At 39.9% G+C, this 10,389-nt stretch overlaps 1 long non-coding RNA gene across 3 annotated transcripts; it reads right to left on the bottom strand.

Moving 5' to 3' along the window:
- Window positions 1-553: 553 nt before the first annotated feature.
- LOC127301313 (uncharacterized) lies at window positions 554-6,487 on the bottom strand. Of its 3 annotated transcripts, XR_007851988.2 has the most exons (4): window positions 3,867-6,485; window positions 3,181-3,377; window positions 1,683-3,071; window positions 554-952 (listed from the first exon to the last, which is right to left on the bottom strand). It is a non-coding gene; the product is annotated as an uncharacterized lncRNA (long non-coding RNA). The 3 variants fall into 3 exon arrangements; XR_011745352.1 differs by having other exon boundaries at window positions 1,683-3,339; window positions 3,867-6,487; XR_011745351.1 differs by having other exon boundaries at window positions 1,683-3,377; window positions 3,867-6,486.
- Window positions 6,488-10,389: the final 3,902 nt, after the last annotated feature.

The raw sequence follows: 10,389 nt of genomic DNA, 5'->3' as shown, positions 1-10,389 counted from the left end.
TAACCATTGAATCCAAGCTGATGAAACACCCAGCTAACATTATTTTCAAATCTATGCTCTTCCTGCAGCTATGGACGCCGCTCGCCAAACTTCCGGATAGACCGGGGCTCAGGACGATGGCCACCCAGCTCAGACTTCTACACGCCGCCCACGCACCAAATGCGCAGTCAGGAAGGACTGATGAGGCGTCTCAAGGAGCTCCTCCAGGGGGAAGGGCTTCGCCACCTGCGGTCTAGTTTTCTTGTTGGCTAAGCTGTATGCCGCAGCATGTTTCTTTTTGGCGAAGCTGTATGCCGCAGCATGTAATAACTCGTTGTTATCGAACCTGAGGGCTTTATTAATTTAAAGTCGGGCACGCAGTGCCTTTTATCTAAAAAAAACATCACGAATAAAGTGCTCGAACAGGGATGAACAACAACCCAATGTGAAGTCTAGCAGCACCTAGGCTAACAACACACCGAAATCGTAGATAAGCAGACTCAGAAGAACAGTAAATGCAGATCACAAACCAAACACGGCCCCAAACCCCCGAGCATTCCTAAGATCTGAACCACATCACACCATGGAAATTGCGCGCATAGGGAAGGAACAGTCCATGCAGCAGAATAGGAGATGAATGCAGCGACAGTCCCATTTTCTTGTCATCAACCCCATATCATAAGCGCGAACAAAAAGACATGAATAAGTACCTTTACAACTTCTCCAATTCAAAAAACACTGTTACATGGAAAAAACTAATACTTACATATTATTTGCTAATAACCCTCCATTAGCTGAGACATAAAGAATAGCCAAAGATAAACTAACATGCAAAGATAAATCACATCCGCTCAAATTGATGTCAAATATTGGGACATCCCGAACTCCAGAGATCAATTGCCAGGCTTTAAGCTTCTAGTGCAATGTGCTCTGTTGAACTACTTGTAATAACTTTGTAGAAAATGAAAATATCCTATTAAAAAGAAAGTATAAGAATTTAGAACTCAATCTACATGAACTCAATATCACTTACTTCAATTTTATGTGCAGTTTGTTTAGGATGGATGGAAGGGCGGGCCTGGTGCAGCGGTAGAGCCTCACCGCCTGTGACCGAGAGGTCCCAGGTTCGAGTCGCGGTCTCCTTACATTGCACTTCGTGAGGGTAAGGCTTGCCACTAACACCTTCCCTAGACCCCGCACAGTGGGATATTTTAGCACAGAAAACTAAGAAACCATTTTCAATTTTATACAGACAAACATATGCCTAGGAAAGAAAATACACATAATTGATCATTTTGTAGGAGAACACTTCAATAAATCTAGATCATATAAGATTCCCCAGTCAGATTTTTCAAAATCTGCATCTCCAAAACCGTGATGCTTTAGGCCTTTCATAAGCTCGCACTTTCAGTGCCTCATAATAGTGGTTGATGAACCACATCGCCGGGGAGGGAAAGCATGGATACGCATCTCGAGCGTCGATTCACATACTTATGTTACCATACATCAAATGCCGATAATACAGAAAATTTAAGGCCTTGACACAGTAACTTGTAATTTCCTTATGCATGTTCAGTATAGAAGTTATTGTAGGGAAAAAATAGACACCTATTGCATATATTTCACTATATATTGCAGTCTTTGTTAGTCATGCAAATGCACCACGTTAAGAAGTAAGGTAAGTCTCTGTGTTGAACCATTACCTCAAAGTATGTTTCAAGAACTCATGTTCACTTCAATCGCTGCAAAGACGACATCAATTTTTCATCCTCAGTATTCTACAAAACAATGCAGCAGTACTGTTGTGAATGCTAGACTATTGATTTGCACCGAAGACCGGAAAGAATGATTGGATACTTGGAATAAGTAACTACAACAAATAACATACCAGGAATAGGTACCAATATTTTTTGTTGTTATATGCTCCCATCTGGTATTTAACTTTAGATGTAACAAAAACCAAATTCCAAAAATGCATACATTTGATTATTTATAATCAAGTAACCCTCAAGAACATATGGTGGCAGCTGAAGATATATCTAACCAAACTATCAGGATTAGCCTCTCGTTGTGGAACAAAAGCTACAGATCCTAGAAAGCTGAATTCCCAAAAATCCTATTGTGGCACTTTAGAAGAAAATACAATAATTACCCAGACATCTTATCCATGAGTACTTTAACCAGACTGTTAGTGAGCTCATGATATAGGAGATAAATGCACCTTGCTTTTTCAGACAAATCTAACCATCAGTACAATAAACAAGACAAAACATGCATAGTAGTGGTAGCAGAAATTCATCTAAACCAGGAGATATTTCACTGACATGTACTGATTTATTCTAAGAGGAAAGACTAAAGCAGAAAAGATATGACCTTTGTGATTTCAGGTCAAACAAAGAAAATTACCGACATTGTCCAACAAGCCAAAGCTGAATGGTTAATCAGCATGCACGTCTTTTGACAGTACGGAAATAAAACTGATTTTCTTAATCAAGAACAGTGGGAAACTTTGATTAAAAAAACCTTGGTTAGGATCCAGATCAACTACTATGACATATACTGCCTCCAGATCAATGTCTGCTGACCAACGTTGTATGTCCTCTTTGCATAGAGAGATTCCTCACCTTTTCTGCTCTACTTGTAGCAATCAAAAATAAATTACTTGATCTAGCTATAGACTGTAGCAATCCAAATAATTCTTTACTTTCGGTAGAAGAATATACATGATACATCCAGCAAAAATAGTTGTAAGGATCCAATAGTATATTATCTGACAGAATCACGGAAGAATTGAAGAAACTCATGCATGTTATACACAATATGATCCCAGTGGCGACAACAAAAATAAACACCGAGAAGCTACATATAAAATGTTTCTAGCTAGATCAAAATCGCACCTCCCTCGCCGCAACCAAGTTTTTGGAATCCCACCGTTGTACAAATATCCACATGTCCAACACTCAAAATGCTCAGATCACCACCAAACACACAATGATCTTGTAGTTCCCACCAGATTCACACATAAAAAACACAAACACATCAATAACAGGCCACCACCAATCCTACCGCCAGCCAACCTCGCCACCATAAACCTACATGCATATAAAACCTCGTGAAGGAATTGCCAAACAAAGTAAAGTAATATTTTGAAGACCTCGTGAAGAGGTGCAACTGAAAACATGAGCCGAAATTTGTAAATACCAAGTAGCAGTGGCTTGTGATTCTTCATCTATGTGCATATGCAGTCATGATTTCACACGTGCAACCACAAAATAGCAGTGGCCACCGACAATATCGAAGACGTAAGGGGAAATAGACGATGGAAGTTCCCCTGACCGGGCACCATGTCCTCTACATCGTCTGTGCCACCCATGTTCCATTTTCAGAATCAATTTTCCCTGTTTCATTTTGCTAGATAAGGAAAATTGCATCCTAAATATTTTTTCTAACCAGATTTGGTTCCTATTCACATTGTGCAACTGTCTCTACTTTTCTTCATAAGCCTAGCGATCTACATTGCCAGGCTTAACATTCATGATTTCCTTACAATGTAGTAGCATCAGAAGAAAAAAGATATGCTAGCCACTTACCCAGAAACAGAGACACTGAAATACAGTTTTCTGAACTAAATGATTCATAATTTTCAGTTTCACATCATCCTGCTTATCTTGAACAAAGTCACAATAAGATTTTAAATAATTCTCATAATTATACTGGCTAGATTAATATATGCATCTTGCATGTCTCTCTTTATATGCTCAGTTTTTTAAATATTCTCATGACATATGGCTTGAATAATGTCAACATATGAATTTGTAGAAATAATGTCCTGCTTTTATTTTCTCCCCAGGGTATATATTTCTAGATTTGTGTTGGGCCTTATTTACCTTGAATGGATGGAAACATTCTATCACCAAATTGCATGCCAGAGATTTGATTTCCATCACAAGAATGACGATTCAATCGGAAGCGAGTAGCAACACATACTCTTGGTCGGCAACATGGCTTTCTTCAGGATGGGTTCTGGCAATTGTGTGCCGTGTGGAGGCCGCCTCCACTGTAGCATCACTGAGTCCATTGTGCAACACGGAAAACACCTGGTGAGCACAAGGCATGTCCCTATCAACCAATACTTAGTGAGCTTCATCTCAACTGTTAATACTCTGTCGGTTTGGAGCAAGACATGATTTTTAAAAAATGCCATGACGAAAATAAGGATGAAACAACTAACCACTATGTAACATATTTGGTGAGCAAGAAAATAGACCTTTTGAGGAAATATTGTCAGTTACATCTCGAAGTGACGCAACATTAATTTGTCCTTCTGTTCAAGTTGCAGTTACAGGGTAACGGTATAATATATACTATTTAAGTGCTGAAGTACAGGGTAATGGACATTCTTGTCAAACATGGTGCATGGTTCATTAGTAGCTTATCTGCTGTTGAAATATCAGAACTATTATGCTTTAACAAATATGCGATGTTTTCTGCATCTTATCCTTATTTGTAGATGTATTGATGCCTCTGCTATAGCCTCACTTGGGTCAGTTTGAGAGAAACTTTGGTAGCAATGTTTTATCACCACCTACCTTCAGCCTACCTTATCTGCATCACCAGGCTACATGAGATCTGCACGACCAGGCTACACGAACATAAATTTTCCATATTCAATTTTGGATAGACCAAAATGACAGAAGGAAGTCCATTTGGTCTAATATGATATCTTGAACAAAAGGGGACTGCATCTACTGTTAAACGTTCGATTTCAGCTAAACTAAAACACCGTTGCTGCAGTTTTTTTAAAGGAAAGAACCAGCTGTTGTATATCGTTCCTAAACTGAAAGGGATAGTGAAAGGATAGAGACAGGACATCTACATCTGCACCCAGAGAGCTTAGGCCCTAGACATTCGAAATTGACAAATCAAGATGCAAAACAAGAACGCGAATACCCTGAGCAATTTGCAGATTGGTTGCTCCTATTCAGTTAAGATCCTATTGGTTTCACCTATGATAAAGGAGTACAAACCTTTCTCTAAAAGAGGAGATTGAATTTGATCTTATGTCAATTTGAAGCCGCATCCTAATAAGTATTTCAAAGCATGCAAGATAAGGCAAGTTGCATTTTACCTTGTGAGTATCATGAACCTATTAATACTTTTTGTCAACATACCTGAGTATACTTGAGTAACTTTCTAGCATCTCAATAGTCATTCTATCTTATTTAGACTGTAATAGGTTTGTCACTTAAACTGAATTAAATGCATTGCTGATGGATGTGGTTTGTTTGCGTAGTTGCACTTTGCGCGTGTCCATCCTAGAGAATTATTCCACAGACCTGATTGCAAGTAGTTTCCAGTATTAGAGGGGTCAGTATGTTCCAAGGCCCCTGCTATTTTGCAATAGATCTTGTATAAATTCCTGCTACCCGGCACTAATTCTTCCTTCCTACACTAAAAAAGTGAATATCTGTGTTTGTACCTTGTAGAGTACATTTTTAGCGATGCAGGCATGAATGGCTGAAGCAGAAAATGGTGACCACTACTCAAAGTGCTCATCTATATTGTAGAAAATATACTTTTAGTACAATATAAGGGTGCTGTCATGTAAGAAACAACCTACCGAACTACAACAGGGAAAGCATCATACACGATAACTGAATCTCCATGCTAAACCTGTGCTAGGTAAAATAGACCATCAATCTGTCATAGACCAAATCATCACTGCAATCCAGTCTGAACAATTAAACCTGAATGCTAAACCTGCAGTAGGAAGAACCGATTCAGGACAAAGTATCCATGAGCCACCGCCACGATACGACAGAACCGTACAACTAAACGCTGCGCTCATTTTGTGTCCAGACACTCGAATCCCGAGCTCGTCGACCTAAATCTGAAAGAGCGGATAGATATATACTAATACGGCCGTCCAAACAAGAGACCATCCAATCAAAACATGCCCAGCAGCATGGCCACACGCGCCGAGAATACAGCGAGCGCAGCAAAGCAGCGGCACCGGCCGAAGGGACCCAAGCAAAATGTGCCCCCAAATCGACGGAATCGCAGAAATGAACACACGCAGATTGGGCTCAATCCCCAAGCGGCAACTGCGCACACTCCCATCACAGATCCAGGGCACACACCACACACCAGCCAAATATCCACACGAAAATTTAGAGAAGAAAGTAGGGGAAACAAACCAGCTCAGAGAAACAAACGCGACGGGGAAGATCGGCGGCCACAGCGACACCGCCGAAGAACCGCGCGCTCTGCCGCAAACCCACGAATGAAGAGGAGAACCAGAGCACGGCTAAGCGAGGAGAGCAAGAAGGAGGAAGCTGCGGTCAAAGAAACCACGAACCGACCCGCAGCCGCTTCGCCTCGCCGACACGTCGAGCAAATCCGAACGCAGCCACATCATCGCAACGACCCCCACGAGCTGGCCCAAATCACGGCCGACACAGAGAAAACGGAATGCAACTCTTGGTGGGGCCGCGACAGCGACGGGCAGATCGCTCAGAATCGCTCCCAACCCTGGGAGCTTAGTGCTCTTAGAGGATGTGACAATGCACTCAGGAACCATGTGCTCATACTTTGTAGTCTCCTCCACTAAGATATTTAAGGATGCTAAATGGACACATATATGTGGATTATGTAATACTTCTACCAAACAAAATCCATTCCTCAACTTAACAAAGGAATTTGTTAAATCTGAATATAAATTTAAGATAAATCAACAGAAATAACAATAAATATATTTCATATTTAGATGTAGATTTCTAATCTATAACAACAATGAAAATAATATTTCCATGCACCACTACATCATTATTAAGTACATCAATATGAAACGTATCAGATAAATATGTATGTTGAATTTTGTATGAATAAAAAGCAACACAAATTGATATCAAAGAGTTACACAATATAAAATTGTTTAGTATAAATATATCTTAGGTCCAAGATTTTATTTTGGCTCACCGTGAACACTGGGGAAGGAGGCCGACCTAGCAGTTTAGTAGTGCACCATGCACCCTAGCATCCATTCAGATAATAAAAGTTTTTGGGGATTATCACTAAATAAATGTTTTTGGGGTAAGAAAACACCAACCAAACAAGGGTTAGTTTCATCCAACCTACTCGAACAAGATGATTGAAAAAATGCCATGTGTAATAAGAATTTGGTTAGTTCCCTTTCAAACCACATAAATTATCTTCAATATCATTTTTACACTTGTTTTATTTCCTGACAATCATCAATGCAATGTAAAGCAACGAACATACATGCAGGGTCAGTGGACCCACTATTAAATCTAGCACTCGATTAGTTTGGAAGAAAAATAATGAATACAGAAAAAAGCAATCAACTTGCGTCAGTTGAATGGAAATTTCAAGCGAGCTCATTTTTCTGTTGTTGCTCAGGATTTCCCGGAAGAACAAGTAATATCTACCAATGCCTTTGAACACGAATTCTACAGCACTTTGATAAAGAGAAACTTGGAGCACATGCTTTCGTTCAAAATCAATCTCTTTCTTAGTTCAAAAAATTTATATTTTCTATCAACGTAATTCATGTATACCAGTTTTCTTCCATATGATATTTGAAATAAATAAAATTTGGGTTGATGGGACACTAGCTCTATCAATGGGTCTCATCCTCATGTAGTTGATTGTCTTGGAGTGCTCTGCGACGTTGCTTAACTTCACCGTAAAAGAGAATGGGAAGGAAGCAGGAAGGATATACTGAGGCACATCATCATTAAAGAGTTCAATGTCCATACTATTTTGGGTATTTTTTTAGAATATGTTGTGATTAACCAAAATATTTTCAGTCCAGTTATACTACTAATCAAACTAATGATAATGAATTCAATCTATTTTCAAGAATTTTTGATGAACCCTATGTTGAACCACTAACCCCCAATTATAAAAAATTGTTCGGTCTCAATAACATTGGATGCAGACTTAAGAATGCAGGACTAGTGGATGTATTTTTTTTTATCATTTCTCCTTCTTAACTACTTTTAATCTTTCTAATTGATTTTTGTGCATATAGAAATTATAACAATGTGGTATTTTCATCCATACATTCATATACCTTGTGCTTCTGAAAAGCAATGGATTCTAATAGTCACAAATTTCATTGACAAAAGATTTGATGTTGTTCGTTGCGTTGTCGACGAGTACTCCATGAGAGAGAGAGAGAGAGAGAGAGAGAGAGAGAGAGGGCGTTAGGCATGGACCGTCGGGATGGGAAGACCCGAGTTACCCAGGTTCAGATCCCACAATGGCGGCGAGATTCTACTTCCTGCTATAAATCACTATATGGGCAACACATGCATGATTACAATTATGTGTATTGCCATCTTCTCTAAGGTCTTTTGTAGTCCAGCTTAAAAATCCGCTCGGACCTAGGGTTACAGGGGAGAGTCCCCAAACAAATTCACACAATTTTGTCTAATACAATTTTCTTTCTGGAGAGGAATTCGTTTCTTTAAAATATAATGTATGTATATTTTTCTATTTTTTCATGTAACAGGTTGGAAATGCAGATAGATAAATTCTCCAGGTGACGATAAGCTATGGATCACTACTAGGAAAAGGGCTACTGCCGGCGCACCTTTTTTCCCTACTGCCGGCGCACCAGAACCCGCTGGTGGAAATGGGCCGGTGGTAACTGACCACTGCCGGCGTACCTGCCTGTGCGCCAGCGGTAGCCCAGTTACTGCCGACACACTGGGCTGGCTATGCCGGCCGTAGCTGTGTACAGATGCATAGGCTGGTGGGCCGGCAGTAGGGCAGTAAGCAGTGGCGCGTGTGTTGTGCGCTACCAGTAGGGATGTAGGTGCGCCGGTGGTATAGTTCGAATTGTTTTACATCATTTTCCAACGTATTACAATGCATATTTATATCATCCAATACAGTAGATATTTATACAGCAGTACACATGCAATATGAAAAGCACATAGAGCCAAGTCTCATTTTGGTATCAATACACAAATAGTCAAGTCTCTTTTCGAAATCTTGATTCATACAACAGACACGCAACACCGAACGACGAAGTTTCATGAAGTTAGAAGTCTCGGTACATAGTCACAAGTGTCATCCTCACAATCTAGCTACTAATATAAATTACAATCACATAAAACATGACCATGGTCACGATGAGCATCATCATGAAGGCCATGGTCTTCATCTGGTTCCTCCTCATCTCTCTCATCTCTCCCGCTAGATAACGCATGTATCTTCCTTCCACGTACACCCTAGTGGGGTATCCTTTGTAGTTGTTGCCGCTGAAACGTTGCACCTGTCTCCGACAGTCCTCCCAGTCGTCGTAGACTCCAGGAATCCTCCCCTTGTACACGAAATATGTCACCGACATCTCCATGCACAAGACAAATAAAACGTCACTACCAAATCATAGATGATATATCTACTTGCAACATATAAGTATACATGAGAAGTAAAGCACGAGTGTAGTGACCAAACATTCTAATCATCGGCGTAATCCAATAAGATCCAAGTAGTATCAAGTAGATAGTATATGCCTCATACTTTGTTGGTCGAAATAAATATTAACATTGAGGAACGGGGTAAGCGAAGCCAAGCAGGATGCACAACAAATTGATATTTGTACCATCACACCATGTTCGCTCACCCCACCGCAGAATGTAGTGACCAAACATTCTAATCATCGGCCAATGCAATTAAGAAGTGCCAACTCAAATAAGAGACAAGTAGTACGAACTAAATAGCATGCCTCATAATTTGTTGGTCGAAAAAAATATTAACATTTAGGGATGGAGTTAGTGAGGCCATGTAGGATGCACAAGAGATTGATATTTGTGGCCATCACAGCAGGCTCACTGACTCCACCCCCTAGTGCATGAGTGACCAAACATTCTAATCATCAGCATACTCAAATAAGAACCAAGTAGTATAAAGTAGATATCATATGCCTCATAATTTTTTGGTTGAAACAAATATTAACATTTAGGGATGGGGTAAGTGAAACCAAATAGGATGCACAACAGATTGATATTTGTGCCATCACACCAGGTTCGCTCACCCCACCCCAGAGTGTAGTGAACAAACATTCTAATCATCGGCCAATGCAACTAAGAAGTGCCAACTTAAATAAGAGACAAGTAGTATGAACTAAATAGCATGCCTCATACTTTGTTGGTCGAAACAAATATTAATATTCAGGGACGGAGTCAGTGAGGCCAGGTAGGATGCACAAGAGATTGATATTTGTGGCCATCACACTAGACTCACTGGTTCCACCCCGGAGTGTACAAGTGATAAAACATTTTAATCATCGGCGAACTCCAAATATGAGCCAAGTAAGGTCGAGTAAATGAAAATGATTACGATAAACACACCATAATCTAGAAATATATACCAAAATAA

This window comes from Lolium perenne, chromosome 5 (genome assembly GCF_019359855.2).
Source record: "Lolium perenne isolate Kyuss_39 chromosome 5, Kyuss_2.0, whole genome shotgun sequence".
Lineage (NCBI taxonomy): Eukaryota > Viridiplantae > Streptophyta > Magnoliopsida > Poales > Poaceae > Lolium > Lolium perenne.
This window is presented reverse-complemented; position numbering and strand designations above follow the sequence as displayed.